The 23153-nt window shown below is 36.3% G+C and overlaps 1 protein-coding gene across 2 annotated transcripts in view; it reads left to right on the top strand.

The window, feature by feature from the left end:
* The first annotated feature begins 765 nt into the window (after window positions 1-765).
* ST6GAL2 (ST6 beta-galactoside alpha-2,6-sialyltransferase 2) overlaps window positions 766-23153 on the top strand; it is an 85633-nt gene continuing 63245 nt past the window's right edge. For both annotated transcript variants that reach the window (XM_058186609.1, XM_058186607.1), the window contains exon 1: window positions 766-1093. The gene's annotated coding sequence lies outside the window, so the exon portion shown is untranslated. The remainder of the gene's footprint in view (window positions 1094-23153) is intronic.

Here is a 23153-nt window from a genome sequence, read left to right as displayed (position 1 = left end):
TTGATAAAGCAATATATTACTATGCTACACATTTGTTATATTTTAACAGCTGTGTTTGTGCATCATTATATTATAAAGGAAATCAATGAACAGTATATTTATGTTTAAATACATTTAAATACATTTCTCTGAGAAGTTTCTGTACAATTCATAGGTTTCATCATACCTATGATTGTATCCCTGACAAAAAATGGATAATAATTCATTTCAGAAGAGAGGCAAACTGAACACATGAATTAAATCCTAGCATTTTTGCCTTTAACAGACTTTGACCTGGGTGGCGTTACCGAGGAACAGCCGGAATGCACCTGCTCCCGGCGCCTATGTAATATTTTGCATAGGACCTTCCCGTCCAGTTTGCGCACAAAGTGCGCAAAGAAGAGCCACCGAGATGGAAAGGTCCAGAAGAGGAACCTTCCCAAGGCTGTTTCTTTGTCGATTTTATTGGCGATTCTGAGGACACACATACGTTAGGGACGAAACTCGGTCATTACAGACGCCTCCCGTCAACCTGGCACAAAACTTGGGGAAAGTGCTGTTAGTTTGGGAGGCGGGGAGGCGAGGTCAAAATGTGTGTGCGCGCACGCGGAGCGCAACGGGCAGCTTCCCGCGTGCCACTGTCCCCTCAGTTTGCAGGATGAGGCGTCCCTCTCCCTCCCTCACGCGCTTTTTTTTCCTTTTTCTTTCTTTTTTTTTTTTTGCGCAAAAGGCGATAGCGCCCCCGCCTGTCTTTGCCGCCCCTGCCCTCCCAAAGAGCAGGGAGGGGCCACGCGGAGCCGCGCGCATCTCTCGGCTCCTCCAACCGTCGCCGCCTCTCCCAACATCGAAGCCTGGGAGACGCAGGCAAAGCCGCTGCAGCGGTAGCGCCCGAGTTGGCTTAGCATGCTCGCCTTTCGGCACCGGCGGCGACGGGTACTTGCTGCAGCCATCCGGCAGAAGCACGAGCGGCAGCTGGTGCCTTTCTTCCCGGGTCTTTAACGCCTGGCTTGCTTCTCCACTACTGCCGCTGCCTCCAGCACCTCCTCCTCCGGGTGGGGCGATTATGAACTAACCGGGTGACTACACTGATACCCCAGCTTCTCTTTTTTCCCGGGTAAGACTTGGCGTGTGGAGAAAGGAGCTGGCAGCTGCTGCTTGGCGGTCCCGCGGGCGAGGCGAAGTCATCCAGGTCCCAGTTAAGACATACCAGTCACAAACCAAGAGGGTTTGAGTCCAAGCCGAGAGGGGTCGCTTGCCCCTGCCGGGAGAAGAGCGGCGAGCGCGCGGGCGCGCACGGCTCAGCTCAGCGGGCAACCTCCACGGCCATGTGCCAGGAAAGAGCGGAACTGGGGTCAGCGGCCGCTTAGCCTGGGATGGGGGGGGAGCACCGGGGGGGAGGAGAGAGGCGGGAGCAATCCAAAGCTGGGGGGGGGAATTAACGGGGAGAGCTGACAGCGGGCGCCGGGGGAGGGGACTGTTGTTGCCGCCGCCGCCGTGTGCGGGAGCTGGTTGGCGCGTGCATCTCAGGGACCTGACTTCTGGGTCCCTCGGAAGAGCCCGGCAGGCGCGAGAGCCGAGAGTGGGAACGTTTGGTGGTTTCGAAGAATTCCTAGAACGCGGTAGGTTGGCGTTTTGTAGGTCTCGGTGAAAGGGTGAGCTTTGTTTCGCCGCCTCCTCTTTCCCCTGGTAATGCGAGAGATGCTGCTGTCTCTCCCCAAGCCCCCTCCCACCCAAAAAATATCGCTGGCTGTGGCTGGGTTTGGCAGCAGCGCTAAAAGCGAGCGAAGTGCCCCCAGCGCGAGCACACAGACACTAGACTGTGGCGGCGGCAGCTGCGAAGCGCGTGGGGGATCCGAAATATTTTGCCCTCGGGCTCAGGAAAAAAAAGCGCTTTCTCGCCGGCTCTCTTGCTCTCTCTGTCTGTCTCTCTCTGTAGCAACCCCGAATACTGTAATTGTAAAGGCAGAGGGGAAATAATGCCGTGGGGGTGGGTGGGGTAGGGTGGGGAATAGATACTCGAATGGACAAAGTTGCTTGACGAATCTCTTAAAACGTTCTTTTCCACAACGATCTAAAGATAGAGTGGAGACTCGTTATGAATATGATTTCTTCCCCCTCCCCTAATCTTTTTTATACTTCTCGTAACCCGTAAACTTGAATTTTAATTTGTAATCGGTGGAATGTGATTGCTGAATCTTTTTTTTTTTTGCCGAGTTTTTTCACTTTCCATGAGGTTTTTTTATTCTACTTTATTTTATTGTGGGTCAGAGTCAAAGGAGTGTGTGAATGGATTTACACACATTGCTTGGGAAGAAGTGCTTCCCGTGATTTTAAATGAAGTGTGTAACAATAGCTTTCTGGGACTTTTCTAGTCCTTTCCTTTGTTTTTCTCAGGTTTAGATTTTGCACTGAATTTCAGAGAAGTCGAAGTTCATGAACAGAATCACTGAGTCCACACACTGGGATCAGCCAAAAGATACAATGTTTGATTTTTACCTTTTTTTAAAAAAAAGTGATGTTTTGTGAATCCATCAATTTCGTTTATATCTTAATAGGTCGTGTGCTCCAACCAAAGCTTAATGCAGTCGTGTGAACCAATTTTATAAGCATTCTTGAGATATTTTTATATCTAATTTGTGTCCAAAAAACTACGTATACTACAGGGAAGAAAAAAGGTGAATTGAAGAGCTTTTATATTTCAGACTACAATATTAGAATAGAATTAACTGTTTAGGCAGAAGTGACTCATGGCATGTTCCCATAGGTGTCTACCAGGAAAGGAATCCTGTTGAATTCAGTGGCACTTCTATGTAAGTAAGCCAGTGGGATTTACTATAGAGAAGATGCAGATAAAATTCCATTATGAATGCTATCATGGGTTTTCCGTTTCAAGTATGTTCTAGAGGTTTACATAAATTCTGAATGTCTTTCTAAAATAACTTTTTACTGGTGTAAGAATATCAGCATATTTTAAAGGAATACATTTAAGTGTTAAAAGAGGACAGGAATATTTCACTTTAAAAATTAAAGTTTTTTAATTAATTAATTTAGCATTTAAAACTGAAAATAAACAGGTGAGTTGCTTAGAATTGCCATACAAAAGTACACTGAGATTTGAATACAATTCTGCAGAAAAAAATTACATTTTATGAATGGTATAATATTTTGCAGAGAGAGGGTTTTCCCCCTTAAAAATCCATAATCTATTCAACTAAGACAGTGGAAGCATCATTTTTGATTGTGGAATATAGGTAAAATGGTCAGACAAATGAATGGTTGCATTTAGGGTATTAGGAAATACATTATTTCCCACTCTGAAAATGTATATTCATTTTAATAGACTTAGTTATGTTTCTCCTGATATTACTTCTGTGTTTGCTATCCAAGGAGAATGACATTTTCAGATCAACTCCTTTAGGATACCAAATGGCAGGAAAAGTTCCCAATTTTATGGTCTGTTAAATACTGTATGCATCTTCCTTCTGGTTGTTTATAGTAGTATGCCCAGCTGCTGCCACCACTTTTTTTATTTTTGGCTCTACTTACCCCACTGCCATGAAACTTGGAAACAGTCAGATACAGGGCAAAGAATTACCATTTTAAAGACTCTATTTTTATGCTAATTGACTGTTCTTTCTCTCCTAAATCCTCACACATTCATGTTATTTTGCAATACAGTTAAAAATAGAGCCATAAAATAAAGCAACCATGTGTAACAAAGTAATAGGTTCACTAAAGAAGTAAACTGGTTGATTATAATTCTTAAGTTTATTATAGATATGCTCATGAAGTTTATAAACCTGCTATTAATTAGAAGTTCATTCAAAGATTAGCTACATAAACTATATACAAGGGGGAGGAGTTTTGTTAAATATTTGAATGATTGTTGCATGGGCAACAAATAGAAACTATGCTGCAAAGTTCATTTTTGAAAGTATGACTTCCTTGTTTAGTGTAGTTATCCTGGATGCAGTATTAGTTCACTGTTATAGTTTCACAAATTCTAAAATCTTTTCTTTTATTGGTTGCTTTGTAGACTAATAATAAAGATGATGTTGCCCCTCTATGCTTAAGAAAGTGGAGGAGTCTTGGTCATTATATAAAATGGGGAGAAACCATGTTTCAAGAACCTCCATCTTTTGAAATGATTTCCAAGTTTTAACCGGGCCCAAACCCACCTGCTTAGCTTCTGTGCCTAGACATAGTCATCTGGATGCTAATACTTGGGAAGATGCTCTGGAAGAAGCCAGTCCCAAATGTTAACACTTTGAATTAGTAAACCCAACCCAATCAAGATTACCAAGATTACAATTTGATTGTATCAGATAAAGCCTTGAAGGGATAATATGTAATATTTATCCTGGGTTCCCTTTGTAACATTGTGTATTAATAGAGATGCAAAGGTAGATCAGACATAATTACGTTCTACCAAAGAATCTTGTACAGTGTTCTCCCATTCTACACATAGATGGTATTTTTAGGATATAGGAAAGACGAGTAAGCATTTAGCTGTCTGTTTGATATATATCAGCTCTAAGGGAATAATATAGTTGCAATGATAAAAGGCTACCCTATTGATTGCTTTCTCCTTCTTCTGCAGGGGAGATTTCCCTTTGTACAATAAATTCTACTTACTAGCATATTTCATGTACCAAGAATATATGCTGAAGGGATTGGAGGAATGTATAGAATATCATTATGTCCACTTGTTTCAAAGTACAAAACTACGATTGTCCTCATAGTCAAGAACTTTCTATGAAATTGAACTATAAATGTATTTGGGAGTAACAATTACATGTATGATAAATCCCCATCTGATGCTTGAATAAAGTAACTGTAAATTCTGTGGCTTTAGACATTTGATAAATTTTGTTGAAAAAGCTATTATTATTATCATCACACATACCTCACAATCCATCTAGTTTTGCCGCCTTTAACATTAAAAAAGAAATTTCAGCATGCTTTCATCATATGAATGTTGTATATCAACAATATCTTTAAACACATGTATGATTCCATAGTTTTTGTAGTGTACACAATGCATACATATATTACAAGGCTTTCTGGAGAACTAGAGTTTTAGCTTTAACATTTACATAACCTTTCCAATTTTAAGAGCTTTTCTATGCGCATTTACTGTTTTTTCATTCTGAAGAATAAATATTTAGTTTTCAGTTAGCAGTGCTAAGTATACTGAAATATCGACTCAAGATTGAAACTTTCCTTTTTGCTTCCTGTGTTTTGCTTCAGTAGTTTATGACCTGATTCACATATATAAATAAACTATAAATAGCAATTTATACTTTATGTAATGTATTCACTTCTTAAGGTAGGTTTAAACAAAGCTTCTCCTTGGTGATACATTCCTTTGTTATATTATGAGATATTATACACTTTGTGTCATTTAGTATAGTGCATGAATTTTAATTTGGGCACCTGATCATTTATGTGTGGGTTGTAAATAGTTGGAAAAGGAGTAGAAGTCTAAATTAGATGTCATTTTATCAAAGTAGCTAAACTTGTAGCAATCTATGTCAGGATAAGGTACATATGGAAAGCAACAGAGATGTAATTGTAGCTGATTGATTCTGCAGACAAATAGCATTAACCTCTAATTGAAAGAATAATAAGCTACTTGGCAGAGGGGTGTGTTTTTTGCATATACCGTTAATTAAATTAAACTGGACATACGGTAGTAACAGAAGAGGAAGAATGTGATTACAGTAAATAAATCCATCCCATTTTTGGCTACTACCAGACTATTCTAATTATTTCCGTTTTCTCAAGGTAATGCGCAAATACTCCTCCTAGGGTTAATGCTACTATTACTTTCTTGTACTAATAAAGTTAAGAGAACCTCTGAAAAATGTCTAAAATTCCACACAAAAAAAATTATGAAATGAGAGATTGGGTTGCCAGACTGCTTCTGGGAGTGGACTAGCACTGGGATGGTTATTAATTATTGTCGCAGCCTTTTGTCACAACTATTGGCAGAGGTAATAAAACAAAAACTATTAGCAACCAAGAGCTTCAGAAGTTACCAATGAAGTGAAATTTGTAATGTGACAGCATGGGGAAGTCCTGTAAATTCATTTGGCTTACATTCAATTTGCTTTTAAATATGTTTTAATTTTTCTCATACACTTTCCCATTTTTTAAATCTTGTATTGTTACATGAACTTTTCAGAATGTGGCTGCTGAATATGCCATCTACAGGCCAACACATAACCTTTTGTCTGAAGAAGCTTGCCCAGTTCGATTATAGAACATCCTTGCCTGCTGGGGGGTTTTATGGTCACGATTTTATTTCAAAAAATATGTAATAGTCGTGCTATGTTTATTGTAGATAAGTACATGTGAGAATACACTTAAAATGAAGTTTAAAACATTGCAATTCTTTCTGATTAGTACTGGCACTACTGATTAGCAGTTTTTCTTAACTTGCTTAGAAAATATTTCCCCAATATCACATTTTATTGATTATTTTTGCCTTCGTTTCTGACTCAACAGTGAGAATAAATCAATATGGAACAGACAGACCACTTATTTTGTGAGGAAGAGAAAGCTTTCCTCAATCTGTTGAGAATTCTGAAAATTTTAGCCTTCTTATCAGTTGTTTTTTAGCCTGATTACCTGATGACCATAAGGCTAGATATATACACAGTGAGTTTTTCTTCTACTTATTTTTGTTTATGAGATTAGTTATTATTTTAGTAATGGGGATGAATTATATCAATTTCTTCTAGAATGTTTCCTTGCATTATTATTCCTTTATTAGAGAAATGTGGTCATAAATCTTGGAGGAAGCGTAAAGATATTATTAAAAGAGCTTGTTTATAGTGCTTCAATACAAAATTTGATAAGTGAGAGAGCTAACCTGATAACCAATGGGAACAATGATTTCCAAGTAGATAGAACTGTTACGTCAAACCCCAAAAATAAAAGCTTTTACTCAAAAAAGTGGGTAAGAGGTTGAGTTTCATGTTTTGGAGTAGGGCTGATCTTTTGCACATATATGGATGTTTCCCACAGTCAATAAAACAGCATATCTGGCCATTTTACACTAGTGTTCACAAAGCAAGTTTGTGAATATAGAGTTGAACGTCAAGATTTATTGCTATCCCTGCTGTGACATCAATAAGTAGGATTATGGATTCCAGCTTTAAACAGACACACTAGAACATTTACTAGCACATTGTAATTTAGAACAGAGGCCCCCAACCTTTGGGGCATCAGGGACTGGTTCTCTGGAGAAAAGTTGTACTGCTGTCCAGAAGAGGCATGGTTTTGTGTGATGACTGCATTCTGTGAATGGGGCTCTGCTTGTTTGTGTGGCCCAGTTGCTGACATACCATGGCCCAGTGCTGGTCCATAGACTGTGGGTTGGGGACCCATGATTTAGAACAGGGGTCTCAAATCTTTTGGACCTTAGGGACCACTAAATTCATAATTTTAAATCCCGTGGACCACTAATATGATCTGCCTAATGACCGGCTGGGTGGGCATGGCTAGGTGGTCATGTGACTGGGTGGGCGTGACCAAAACTCCTCACCTCTCCGCCCGGGTTCCTTAGGGCCCCAACAGGAAGCAGTTGTTGGAGCTAAGCAGCACCACAAGAAAAAGTTGGCAAAACAGCTCAGTTCAAATTGGATCTGACCGAGAAGTAGGCTCAGTAGAAGCACCTCACTGAGGACTACAAGCTTAGGTTTTCCAAGCAGCGGAAAGACCTGCGGGAGTGCAAGGCCAAGTACAGGTACCTGGAAGCTCAGCGGGCTGAGATGGTCAACCAGTCCGGCCATGATGCAGTCCCACTGGAATGAGGCCCTCTGGCTCTTCACCACCAGTGGCACATCCCTCCAGCCTTCACCCAAAGCCCCACACTAGAAGGCTGAAGCAGACCCCAAGTCGGAATTTCTGCCCCTCTCCGACTCACACAAAAAAAGCTCAAAGGGCAGCAACACAAACATTCATTGCACGTATCCGTCCCAGGGGCCGTAGTTTGAGGATCCCTAATTTAGTGCAATATTAAAAATGCAAATAATTTTTCTGTGGACCACAAAAATTTTCTCATGGACCACCAGTGGTCCATGGACCACCAGTTGGTGGCCGCTAATTTAGAAGATATGACTGTATTGCAGGCACAGTGATGCAGCATACCTGCTTAAATGCTATCTACTATGTAGATTTTAAATGGCATTTTCACTCATGGCATAAATTGGCAATTCTGTTTGATAACATGGGAAAGCTTTCTTGCTTTGTTTCTGGTGGTAGAGGTTCATCTCTAAGGTCTGTCTATAATAAATATTTTGCTATGTTTGCAATTTGTGTCATTTTCCACAGGCAATACTGCATCAGGATTTTGCCACTGCACAGTAGCAAAACAAAAAGTGAAGGAGATACATTGAACCATGAATATTGATGGCGATGGATTAAATGAAATCTGTATTATTTAGGACAGAAGTTCTCTCACACTATGGGCCAGGAGATGTTTTTATGTTATTTGCACATAGACTGTAGCATAATCAAAAACATCTCTGCACTTGATTTATATTTTCTAACCATGGAAATAAAGGCAGTTTTTATCTTGACATGTCTCTTGTCAGTGTCTAATCCAAATTAAAAAAGCAAGATAATTAAGGAAACTGAATTGAAATCGGAACTAACAAAACCTATCCATACATAAAATTGTACTTTTAAAAATTATATTACAAATATGTGTATGTTTCCTACTAAAATAAGATATATATTCTCTTTATACATTTAAAAAAGAATATTACATTTTTTGTCAAACATCCCCCCTCCCCCCATGATTTGACTTTCCCCCCTCTGGAAGTTTAAATTTTGTTGATTTAGAATAATTACGGTAAATACACACAGAATAAAGATCTATATTTCAGCCAATAATGATAATGTTAATTCTTATAAAGGTAAGGGTAAAGGTTCACCTTGCATATATGTGCTAGTCGTTCCCAACTCTAGGGGGCAGTGCCATGTCTGTTTCAAAGCCGAAGAGCCAACACTGTCTGAAGACGTCTCTGTCGTCATGTGGCCAGTATGACTAAATGCCAAAGGTGCACGGAACGCTGTTACCTTTCCACCGAAGGTGGTCCCTGTTTCTCTACTTGCATTTTTTACATGCTTTCTTTTTTTTATAATTAATTTTTTTTATTGCTTTTTTCTAACATTACAAACAAAAAAGAAAATACATTTATTCCACCCTTGTGCTATACATGAAAAAGGAAGATTTGGGTCTTCGGATATATCCTCACGATTGCCAAAATCCACGTTCTCGAGGTACAGGTACCAAGGCGTCCAATTTTCCAAGCGCATAGTCCACGAATGGTTTCCAAATCTTCCAGAAATATCTTCTTTATACACACCACTTCTAATTTTAATATCACATGTCATTTTATCATTTAAAGCTAATTTCCACATTTCAGAATTCCACTCTTCTATTCCAAAAATCACATCTAGTTTCCAATATCTAGCTATTATAATTCTACCTATTATAATCATAATTCTAATCAATTCTTTTTCATATTTTGTTAATTCTATTTCCTTAATTACCAACAATAATATAGTTTCCACTCTCAATATTATTACTTTCCCCATCATTTCAAATATCATTTTCTCCAATTGTTGCCAAAACTTTTTAACCTTATCACATTTATACCACATATGTTCATAAGTCCCCAATTCCATATCACATCTCTAACATTTTTTATTAATTTTTTTATTCATTTGTGACAATTTTACTGGAGTCAAATACCATTTCCAAACAACTTTGTAATTATGCTCTTTAATCCTTATAGATAAAGTCCTCATAATTCTACTATTCCAATTCACATTCCAATCTGACTCTGGTATTTCAATATTAAGATCTTTCTCCCAATTTATCCTCATCACTCTTTGTAGTTTTTCATCAGAGTTTATAATCTTATAAACCCTGCTAAAGAGTCCCTTTAGCCCAATTTCATCTTTCATAATCCGAGATACTAGATATTCAAATTCAGTTTGAATTTGGGGGGCCGGTTTAGCTCACGCTGGTAAAAGCCTGTTATTAAGGCTTATTAAGAACACAGTAGCCTGCAATTACTGCAGGTTCGAGCCCGGCCCAAGGTTGACTCAGCCTTCCATCCTTTATAAGGTAGGTAAAATGAGGACCCAGATTGTTGGGGGGGCAATAAGTTGACTTTGTAAAAATATACAAATAGAATGAGACTATTGCCTTATACACTGTAAGCCACCCTGAGTCTTCGGAGAAGGGCGGGGTATAAATGTAAACAAAAAAAAAAAAAAAGTTTCACATCTATTTGTCGAATAGTTTTCCCTTAATTTTTTTGTCCATTTTTCTATCTGTATTTTTTCAAACCAGCTTAACCCTAATTTTTCAATAATTTCTTTGTTCCTCCTTTCATTTTCTAAAACTTTTAACCAATCTATAATAGTTTCTATATTTTCATCTTTAATCACTTCATTACGTCTTGTATTATTTTTAATCGACAATTGGAAATTGGCCGGGCATTTTTTACATGCTTTCAAAGTGCTAGGTTAGCAGAAGGTGGGACAAGTAACAGGAGCTCACCCCATTATGCAGGACTAGGGATTCGAACCGCTGAACTGCCGACCTTTCAATTGACAAGCTCAGCATCTTAGCCACTGAGCCACCGTGTCCCTTTCAATTCTTATAGTTGAATTCTAAAAAAAAAAAACCACCAAAAAAAAGATTCACCAGAAACTTAGGAAATATGTAAATTTCTTATTAAGCTTTAGTAGATTATGTATTTTAAGTTACAAGATGTTTTGGAAATAATTAGGTAAGTTTTCATCTCATCTCAATTATAGTTGAGTTCTAACTCTCACAATTTCTTTGACCCAGAAAATGGGCAAACAAGTGGCATTGCTATTAATAACTTATTAATAACAAGATTTATTTGGCTAGTCAGTGTAATAAAAAGTAAATAGAAATAAAAATGGATGTAAATAATACAAGAAAAATAGTAGAGGGGAAATTGGCATGAAATTTACATGAAACATGGTACCTTGTGCTTATTTCACAAAATATTAAGAATAAGCATTCCATTTTATTTAAGTACATTTATTTTAAATAATTATATCTTAAATGATCTTGTAAAGAGCATTTTTGACAAGTTTGCATGTTAGGCTTTTATTATCATAGAAGAGTCTTTGTAAAACGTTGGCTTAAAATGTGTTCATTCCCTTCAATGTGAATATTAATCAGTAGGATACTTATTTATTGGATATAATTTAATATAACTAAATATTTTACAGTAAAAATTGTTCTATCAAAAATCTCATAAACGCAGAGCTTACATTAAAATAGGATTCACATTGTTGTTTAAAGATTTGAGTTCCATGCCAAACCAATAAACTGGATTGCGTCTAGTATAAGGAACATAGTTAATTTTTGTATTTTTGCTGAATGCAATTACATCGTTGAGATTTGTAAAAAAACGGTAACATGAAATTCAGTTTCGAAGATTGGCTTAAAACTTTTATACTCAAGGATTCACCAAAAATTTAGGAAATATGTAAATTTCTTACTTTTATTAGATTATGTATTTTAAGTTACAAGATGTTTTGGAAATAATTAGTTATATTTTCATCTCATCTCAATTATTTAGATATTTTTAAAATCAGTCTTATTATTCCATCTCTTTTTATATTTTTACATGGCCCAGAATGACAAATACAACAATCTTGTGTTTACACCAACACTGACTTTATTTCTTGACTCAATCTATAAGAAATAATTGTCCTGTTAGCATGTGCCAAAAAGAACAATCTTAATTTTCTGTGTTGAATATTTATAAGTAAATAATGATCACCTCCAAGGCTGTGAACTTAACAGAAGTTTTTTACTCTCTCCGAGCAACTGGTATAACGTAGGTGCATTTAATTCCCATCCCCTAATACTTCACTCAGTTATATTTAGACTCTACTCACTGACATGACCTCCACTAAATTCCATTAAGGATTAGCAGTGAGTGAATTTTCCCACAAGTTTTTTGCTTGAAAAAAAATAGAATTTGCACTCTGCTTCCTAATGTAAAGTTTTCACTAAAAGAGTTGCAGTAGGTGCAATATGCATATATGCATAGATCGTTGCTATATATTTGTCTTTGTTTTACTCTATCTATCACAATCTTGGGCATTTTATTATTAATAGAAATTAAAACCAACCTCTAAAACAGGTAGAAAATATCTGGCCAATAGGTCTAATTTGTCTATTAAGGCTTCCAACAAGGCCCCTCCTGATTTTAAACTCCATTCTAAATTTTTCCCTTTCTTTTCCTTCAGTTGGTAGGACTTGGCTTGGGGATTGCACAGATTTACCAAAGGTAAGAGGACAAAAAGATTGTCAGAGCCTCATTTCAAAAAGGGTCTGTATCTTAATTATTCCACATCTTTCCCATGGTTAAAAAATGTTGCACAGCTGAGATGACCAACAAAGTATTTTCAGATGAAATAGCAAACTGTTTATCCATAGTATGGTTTCTATACATGGGGAATGGGGAGCTTTTGTTATATATACAATTTTTTTTGTAAACAAGTTTTATTAAAAATTTTCTTTCATCATACATATTTTATGAAAAGAGTGTTGACCGGGTCACATCTTACACATTTTATATATATTAATATTTTTAATCTCTTCCAATCTCCCCATTTTTTCCATATTCATCTTTCATATAGTTCTTTTATCACAAATTAATCATTTTTCACTATATCTTGTTATTTCCCAAAAAAGTTTTATTTTAACATTCATATCCAATAACATATTTAGTGTACTATCATATACAATTAATCGGACCTGCCCGGTCACCACCCCCTTCCTTTAACTCTCTTCCCTTCTCTACCTTCTTCTACTTTCCACGACCATCCTCCCCTTCTCTTATCTACATCCTCTCCTCCTTCCTCCCTACTCCTTTCTTCTCCCTCTTCTATCCCTCTTCCTTCCTTTTCTCTTCCTCCTCTTCTCTTTCCTACCTCCTTCTCTCTTCTCCTTCCCTCCTTCCCATCATTCTGAAATGGTAGCCAGGCAGCTCCGATCTTACATTAATTATACATCTTCAATCATCTCTGTACATTAACCATCAATCCATTTTCTACCCTCATACCCCCCTCTCCCTCCCTCCCCCCACCCCCCCGGGACCTCCCAGAACCGAATACAGGGTATAAAACTAACAGTCAAAAATTAAAATATAACACAAATCATAATCCATAGTCACTCCTTAAAATCTCAACTCCCCTTCCAGAAACAAGGAAAATACATTTCTTCCAATCCATTATATATCAAACCATTCCGTTCCTAGAGTTCTCAGAAATTTCCGATTGAGTTGGTGTTTGTTCTTCAGTATAGTACATAGTTTTTGATATCCAACCTTCATCAATCAATACCAAAAGAACGTTCCATCTTCCAATATTCACCAAGGAGTCTTTTGTAATGTCTTTCTTCATTAGGCAGTCTCTCAAAAATAGTTCATATTTCCAACTTAATTTCTTAAATTTTACTGTCCAACCTCCAAAGGTAAAAAATAATCCATCTTTTCATATCTTTGGTATCATTTACATACATCAAATAATATTACAAATATTATTATTAATCCTATATTATCTCCACAATATATCAGTTGTAATAATTAAAATCTTCATTTACCTTGCTTATATCAAATAACATTATTAAAATTACACCTATAACTTATCCAAAATATATCAGTTATAACAATTAAATTCTAGTTAACCATATAACAACATTACATCCATCTCTCAAATATAATATTTAATCCAAATTCCTAAATTTTACTATCTATCCTCCAAAATTAAACAATATTCCATCTTCCTATTCCTTTATACCTCAAATATATCAAATAGTACCCTAAAATTACACATTTATATCAAAAATAAATCATTTACAAAAATTAACCATAATCATATATGATAGAATTAAACATTCTCCCTCCCCTTATCTTCTATCTTACACATTTTCCACGATCTATTCACCATTCAACTTAGCATCTATCGATTAAGGATTCCCAATCTTTAATACATTAGTGTAGAAGTTTCATGCTTTAAAAACTGTATTAAGAAAATACTTTCTTCCTTTATAATTCACTGTTAAACCAGCTGGAACCTCCCATCTAAAATATATCTGGTGTTTCTTAAGCTCATCCACTAAAAAGGCAAATTCTTTTCTCTTTCTTAACATTTTAGGAGAAATTTCCTTCATCATTATTATATCTTGTCCTAATATTTGAAATTTATTTTTATAAAATGCTTGCAAAATTCCATACCTAATCTTCTTATTTGTAAAGTAAATAACCACATCTCTCGGTAAACACTTCTGCCTTGCCAACCAAGAATTAACACGATAATTTTTTTCAATATTAACTTCAAAATCTTCTGGTTCCACTCCATCTATCTGGGCAAAGGCCTGAGTAAAAATCTCTTTCAAATTTTCTTCCTTACATTCTTTTAATCCCCTCACCCTTATAGCATATTCCATTAATTTATATTGTAATATAACCCTTTCTTCATCTGTCCTATCTACCTTAACCTGGATATCATCTATTTTATTTTCTAAATTAAAATTAATTTGAACCTCGTCTATCTTCCTTTGCAAATCTAAATTAATTTGGTTAAGTTCTTCCAGTCTTTCTTCGGTCTGAATACTAGATAGCAGTAATGGGGTAATTGATTCCTTTAATTTTTTCATCTCCTTCCTCTGCTCTTCCACCATATCCTTAAAATCCAGTATTTCTTTCTCCATTTCATTAAATTTTTGATCTATTTCTGAAAGATGAGCCTCCATAAGCTCCTGTAAAAAATTCCTTAGACCTTCTTTGATATCTTCTTTCAATTTCCGTATCTGAATTGAAGAAATTTCCAATATTTTAGAAGTAGTTAAATCTCTTTGCTTAAGAGCCATTTTTAAACTAAGTAATACCAAGAAGAAGAAGAAGAAGAAAAAAAGAAAAAAGAAAAATTCAGTAAACTATTCTTCTTAAACACTGTAATAAAAAGATAAAAAAAGAAACAAGAAAAAAATTCCATTTAAAAAAAAAAATCTTGTTATATTCTTCTTAAAGGTTCCACGCCAGCAATTGTAATAAGCATTTCCTTAGCTTTCACTTCCAATACACAAAATGCCATTTACTTTTATCATCTACAATCTTGACTACGAATACATTCTCTGTCAGGGAGTTAAAATCTTCTTACAATCAGATGCCAACGCTCCTGTTTCAACTCTGTCCGCGTTAGCAGTCCTTCAGTAATCCATGTCAGTCGCGGAGATGGACGCTGCGTTTTGTTCTGCCATTTGGCAGAAGAGTTCCGGATTCTGGAGCTTTTTTCAGGCTATAGAAGGAGCGTTCCCACCAAGCCACCAGACTCTTCCTGGGGCTTGCTGGGGGCTCTACTTCAGCCCAAATGCTCACCTCTCCCTCTTTGCCCGAGGGAAGAGGTTTTCAAGCCACTTGACAGCAGATTAACGCTGTCTGAGCGGCTCTACAGAATCATACAGAACTGGCGGTCTGAATAGACCGCCATTAACGAAGCGGAGCCACCGGAAGTCCATATCTTGTTATTTCAACTTCTGCTATATTGTTTTATTTCCAGGTTCATTCTACAAATTTCCAATTTCAACCATAATATTCTTTTTCCATACTTCTTTGTCTTATCTTAATTTCTACTTAATACATAATACATAAACAGTATCACTATCCGCCCTTAATTCCTAATCTCTTACAATAACATCAATTAATTATCTTATTTCTCCATTTCAGAATATATTTCTGAAAATCCCCATCCCGCTTTTTAACATTTCAACTTTGTCTCTTAATTAAAACTATCTTCAAAATTAAACCAAATTACCATTTCATATTTCATCTGCTATTCTGTTTTACTATAAACAATATACATCATCATATTCAAATCTGGCATTAAAATCCTTTAACTTAATTGACCATCCACAATTAATAATATTAATACAGTTCCCTTAAATCTACGAATATTTACTTTATTTCCCTTCCTCCTTTCCACTGATCTTCCCTTCTTTAACCATTTTCTCTTGGTCTCTCCAAAATTCCACATCTTGATAATTTTCTCCTTTTATCCCATTCTCTTAACTTCTTCTTTTTCTTTTTTTTTTTAAATATACTTATATCTTTTCTTCTGACTCCTTTTTCTCACTTTCAGATATATTATTTGAATAGTTCTTTCTACTATTTCCCTCTTTATCTTTTGATTGATTCATTTTGGGGGGGGTGTTCCCCCCATCCACTCTTTTTTGCCACTGTAAATCCCAGTGAAATCATCTAACTGCTTTTTGCATTCAATTCCTTTTCCTTCAATATTATTTTCTTGCTCCTCATTTATGCTCTCTTCTAGCACCTTCTCCCCTATTTCCTGTTTTATGTGTTCCAGCAAAATTTCTTTTTATTACCCTTTAGTGATTTATGCATATTTTTAAACATCTCAATTCATTCCTCACACATCCAAGACTCCATATTGCCAATTTAAGAAAGTGTTAAAACTTTTAAATTATGTCACATTTAATTAAAATTTAAAATCCAAATAGTCTCTTTTTGTTTTCAATTAATATCCAATGTTGTACCTTGATGAACGTATCTTTTCTTTTATGTACACTGAGAGCATATGCACCAAGACAAATTCCTTGTGTGTCCAATCACACTTGGCCAATAAAAAAAAAATCTATTTAAGTATTTATCCAGTCCACTCCAAGTTAAAGATTTGTTATCTTCCTCAGCCATTGAGAATTGAGACCAAGCAATGTAGAAAGACAGATACTCCTTAAAAGTTCTCAAAGTTTCCAAATTATCTTTTAATAGTCAAGGTCACAGCTGTACTTTCTTTTCTTTCTTCCAGTAAATATTGCAGTACTCTCTTTCAGCCAGCAGATGACTCTCTCCAATCCACAATATTTTCAAACCAACTAAATGTCAAAGCTGTCAAAAATATTTAAATCCACATAAAAACATACTTTTCCTTGGGTTCTTTTATTATTTTTAGTTTCTCCAAATCGAATTATAGATACAAAAACTTTCTTGGGCTTTAGTATTTTAGCCTACTCTTTGTTCTTCTCCCTCCATAGAATTTCCCAAATGCCAAGTAGCCGCTCGTTTCAGCTCTGGGGCATCTTTTAATCCAATTTGAAATGTTCTTTTACCTGTGAGTTGGCCAGTGACTCACCTGGTTCCAGCACTCCGTTCAAACACTGCTCCTGCACAAAAACTTAGTTCAGTTGCCCCAGCTTCAGAGCGGTCATTTTACAATGGCTGCCATCCTGCCACTGGTCCAGAGAGCTGCCTCCGAACTTTCGAGAAACTTGCCTGCTCCTCTTGGTCTTCCAAGATGCCTGTCCTTCTTCACCCTCCCTAGAGGACGGTTCTGGACCGAAGAACCCCCGACGGCGGTTTTTCCAGCTGGATTTTCATGGAGCTCATCAGAGCCTGCTATTTTTCCAACTGGTCTCACTGCGATGCTCCCGGTCTCTCCTTATATACAATTTTTGCTATGCAGGGCAAAGCAGAGAACACTGCTTAGACAAAGGGACTCCCTCTGTGGACATTATCTGTGTATGATGAAATGGAGTGATTTTCTCCATGAATGAAAAAACAGTGGTCTTCTTAATCTTTTCTCCCTTTATTGAGCTCAACCAGGGAGATGGGGAAGTTGAATCTAGCACTTGGACCAGTTTCATGTTCTTTGTGCCATCAAATTGCATTCTTGCAACAAAAAATAGAATGCAAAAGCAGGCATTCTTTATTACACCATTGCAAATTACTTTAATTTTGTTTTGCTGAAGCAATTTGTGTCATGGAAAAGACACAATGTGCTCAACACAGTGAAGAAGCAACTTGATTCACTTCAGTGGAGCAATTTACGTGCCCCCAAATCACTTCAGGTTAGTGCTGCAGCAAAAGGACCTTCTCAGCCATTTCCCCAATGATGGCTGAAGTACTTCTAGATGGGCAGATCAAGACTATCCAGTGTACACCACAGCAGCCCAGCCTGACAAATTTTCACCCTGCATTGAATGGATTCATGGCTTGAGCAACCATTTATCTGTCAACGTTCCAGAAAACCCTTCTTGCAGAAAAGTGTCAGGTGTGGCTAAGGATTACTATTCCTTTCTTCCAGTTTACTCATCGAAGAAATACTTTTTAGTATTTAGTAATCGGTCTGAGGATGCTCTAGGCTGAACAGCTTCAATATATGTTGCACTTGGAAGACCCTTGGAGTGCACCACGATCAATTCAGGATGATCATCTTTAGTGCACGCTGCAGACATTCCCACAGTGTCTACTGAAGCTGCATCATTTTAGGCAGCACTGCAAGAGAAGCTCTTGTCAGTTTATTCAGTCTCTGCAGGTCAAACCTGAGAAGAGATCCGAAGCAGAGCACAAGGAAGTAAAATAGTTAAATGTGAGGAATCAACTCTGCTTCATGAAGCAGCTTCAGGGGATGCCTCATTCATTTTTTCATCAAAGCAAAACTTCTCGTGTAAGCTCATTTAAACCTATTAGATATTACTGAGTTTATATCTTCTTTTTTTGCCAACAGATGGCACTCAAAGCCTCAAATCAAAAATTTAGAATAGTTATTAAATGCATATTAAAACAAAAAAGAGCATAAAATATCAGCCATTTTCAAATACACTATAGCATTAGATAAAAATAACAATTTCTTCAAGGAAGGCTTGTTTCAAAATGGGTTCTTGTGCAAAGAGTTCAGGCAAGCGTAATACTGAATTATTTAATAAAATAATTGTTACATTAAATGATAAAATAATGCTTAAATTAACTGATAAAATAATTTTTAAATTAAATAATGAAAAAAGCTGAATTGATGTTCTTGATACAGAAAGGGCTATTGACAATTTGAACTCAACTTCCTTGTTTAAGGTTCTGAAAGATAAGAATTTTGTAAAAAAAACTTCATAAAATTGATAAGTTTGATCTATATTTAACAGAAATCACAAATAATTGTTAATGAAGATTTAACAAAACCCTGTGAGATACAAAAAGGGACAAGACAGTTATGTTAAGCAGAGGGTTAAGACTAGAAAACCTCCAAGGTCCCTTCCAACTCTGTTTTCTATTATACTCTATCCTTCTCTTGTTGTTGTTGTTTTTTGGGGTTTTTTTTGGTTCAGGAAATATTGATTAGAGATACAAGATAACATGAGAGGATTAAGGGAGGAAAAAAAACTTATAAGCTAAGGTCTTTTGCAGATGAGTTGGGATTGGGTCCAGAGTATCCTTTAAATAGAATTGAAATAATGAAGTTGGTGCTTTAACAAATTTTAAGATTAATAAACAGAAGTTAACAAAAATATGAAAATCACAATTCAGACAGAATGGATGAATAAAGTGAGTTTTAAGATGTGATAAAAATGAATGACCTATCTAGAAAGGTGGTTTTGTTTCAAACAGTACCTGTTTTGACACCTGATGCATCATTTAAAAGTGGCAGAAGATTATATCTAAATTTGCGTAGCAGGAAAAAAAGCCACAAGTTAAATAAAAGATGCTACAAGATGTAAAGGAAAGAGGAGAATTGGAGTTACCTGATTTGAAGATGTATTTTGCAATTTGCTGGTTGATTTAGATGAAAGAGTGCTGTTGAGAAACAGGTTTGGGGGATAGAAGGATGTGACCTGAGGTTAGCTGGCATAGATGCTTGTGGTATAATAAAGTCAAGATCAATGTGGACTTTAGAAATCATTATGTAGATATGCCATATTTAGAATATGTAATAAATACAAGGCTACTTGTGCCCAAAATACTGTGTGAAAGGTCTGAATAATTATGCTGAAGTGATATTTCAGGTTTTTTTTCCCTTTTTAAAAATAAATTTACAGACATTTCTAAAATTCTGTTTTCACTTTGTCATTGTGGGGTACTAAATGTAGATTAATGAGAAGAAAGATAAATTTCAACAACTGTAGAATCAGGCTGCAACGTAACAAAATTGACAAAAGTGAAAGGGGTCTGAATACTTTCTGTATGCACTGTAACAACCCAAGAGAGGCATATGGGTAATTTTCCTGTATTTGATTGATTGATTGATTGATTGATTGATTGATTAAAAAATATAAAAATGGGGAGGGTGGGGATGGAGTGGGTGGAGGTGGGATCTGTTATTACTCAATCAATCACCTCCATTGCGCTATTCTCCCACTGGGGCACCAACCCAAATGGAACAGACATATCTTTAGGCTCTTACAAAAAGATAGGAGGGTTGGGGCCAACCTCACATTGGGGGGCAAGATGTTCCAAAGGACAGGAGCAACAGCAGAGAAGGTCCTCCTCCTAGATTCCACCAGCTGAATAATCCTGGTAACAGGCATGCAGCATGCCTGCTCTGCTAGCATGAGTGGTACGGGCAAAATCCAGTGAGATCACTCAACTAACTTGGACCCATGCCTTGAAGGGCTTTAAATGTGATCACCAACATCTTGAATTGCACCAGGAAGCAGACTGGCAACCAGTGCAGTTTGCAGAGCAGTGGTCTTATAGGGGCCATTCTTGGGGGGCCCAAAACTACTCACACTGCCACACCCTGTACCAGATATAGCTTTTGAATGGTCTTTAAGGGTAGCCCCATGTAGAGCACATTACAATAGTCCAGCTGTGAGATGACTAGGACCTTAAGAACTGAGTGCAAGGAATCCTGATCCAGGAAAGGCCGCAACTGGCGCATAACATAAAGTTGTGTAAAGGCTCTTTCCTAGCCATGACTTCCACCTGTTCCTTGAACGGGAGCTGCAAATGCAGGAGAACGCTCAAGTTGCAGACCGAGTCTCTCTGGGGCAGTGCCACCCCATCCATTTACAACAGTGATTTGTTAAAGCTTTGAAGAATTTGTGAGGTGTAAAAAATAATAATAAAAAGAAATCCAAGTTTTAGAACATTATTTGAAGTTACTAAATGTAAATATTTTTTTTAAATAAAAGAAGTATAGAGTAGGTTTATTTGATCAAGGTTAATACAGATGCTATCTCTGATCATCCTTAATTGATGTTGAGCAGGATTAAACAGCAAGGTTTTAAGGTTTTCTTATAGGTAAGAGATGGAATATGAGGAGAGATCATTTGTTTTATTTTAAAAGAAGGTATTAGTTTACCAATTTTATATTTCTTGTGATGAAGAGGGAAATCATTTCTTTATATATTTCTTTATATTTTTACTGTATTATTTTTTTTCCTTTTTATACTTTTTCTTTTCTACATCGTTTAGTTTTCTTTTTAAAATATGTTAGATTTTATTTACTTTTAGATAAAAGCTAATATAAACCTCTTTATAAACTTACATAAACTTCCTTATAAAAAGCATTCTAGTCTATAAAGGTTTGTTGCTGGCCAAGCAATGTGATACATCATTTCTTCCAGAATGAATGTAGGGGCATGAAATGATCAAAGATTAAACAGGAGTTGTCTACCCTTGCATTCAAGACAGAAGTATATTGCTATTCTGGAGTTGGATATCCTAGCTTCCCCTGTTGCTTTAAAAAACCCAAAGCACATTGAAATAAGCCATAATTCTTAACAGGTAAAACACAGCTTAAAATCATATTAGAATATGAGTTTATCCACAAGTTAATCCAAGCAAACATACTGAGAGCGGGACTCCAAGTTACAAAATTGAGCAGTCCATCAGAAGCGGCCAGTGCCTTTATCTAATAAGTCTATTTTCTGTAATACAGTACCCCCGTCTTATGTCTTAAAGCTTCCCCTGTTGCTTTAAAAAACCCAAAGCACATTGAAATAAGCCATAATTCTTAACAGGTAAAACACAGCTTAAAATCATATTAGAATATGAGTTTATCCACAAGTTAATCCAAGCAAACATACTGAGAGCGGGACTCCAAGTTACAAAATTGAGCAGTCCCTCAGAAGCGGCCAGTGCCTTTATCTAATAAGTCTATTTTCTGTAATACAGTACCCCCGTCTTATGTATTACGTTTCATTGTAGTAATTCAAGCAACAGCAAGAAGGCCAATAGTTCCTTTACTTTCCCCTCCTAACTTACTTGTTCTCACAGATTGCTGCTGTTGTCTGATTGATGCAGCTTAGCTACATGAGTTGGAACAAAAATATAAGCCTGTTGAGCAAATTGCTTATCAATTAATAGAATTTGTGGGAGGTTCACAATGAGCTTCAATTTAAGAAGACGGTTTACTTGGTCCATTGATTTAAAATGAATGATTCATGGACATCTCTTCTGCTTACGCTGTTCTCTGTGGAAGAAGAATTGTGGTTTCTACTTTCGTTGCTTTGCTTCTTTCAATTTTATTAAATAGTTGTTTTCAGCCATAAATTTGCTCCAAAATTGGCTTTGCTTAGATGGAGATTGCATAAATGTATTGTATTTGTCACAATACTTCTTTTCCACTGATAGTTGTTACTTATCAAGGTGACATTTCACAACTCTGCTGCTATAGCTTTTTCCTTTATTAGGTCAATGGTTTTCTCCTCATTTAAAAAAACTCAGGTGGCATGTAGTATTATTGACATTTAAAAAAAAAAACTGGCAGGCAAATCAAATCTATCTCCTGAAAGACCTGTCCTATATATGTTCTACATACAAATTTTATTAAGTTGTGTAATAGGTTGACTTTTGTGACTAGAATGAAATAGTTTTTTTCCCCCATGTGTACTTCTAGTTTACTTTTTAGGTAACATTACTTGAAACACTCTTGAGAATCCGTACATTTTTTGTTTTTATTAATAAGCTATTTTATGTACAATCATTTTCAAAATACCTTGAATTTTTAAAACAGAATTGAAAGCATGAGCACTGAATGAAATATGTGTTTATTGATTTGGTAAGTTTTGGAAGTTGTGCTGGTAAACTTGTAATAATTCAGAAAGCATTAAATTTAAGGCTTTGTGCCTATGTATTTGTACCAAGTATAATATGGAATTAAACCTGTGTGTATAAATCTTCTGGCCCATAGCCATTACTAAACAGGAGCCAGCATTTGTAGCTGGATATTTATTTGTTTGTTTATGGGCATATTGTGTATATTTCTTCCAGCAGAAGAAATAGCAAAAAGCCTGTTGATGATTCAGTGCTATTTTCTCCAGGTATCCTTCACATGGTAACTTCTCATATTAAGGGAATTTCTCT

This window comes from Ahaetulla prasina, chromosome 5 (assembly GCF_028640845.1).
Source record: "Ahaetulla prasina isolate Xishuangbanna chromosome 5, ASM2864084v1, whole genome shotgun sequence".
NCBI classification, from domain to species: Eukaryota; Metazoa; Chordata; class Lepidosauria; order Squamata; family Colubridae; genus Ahaetulla; species Ahaetulla prasina.
This window is presented reverse-complemented; position numbering and strand designations above follow the sequence as displayed.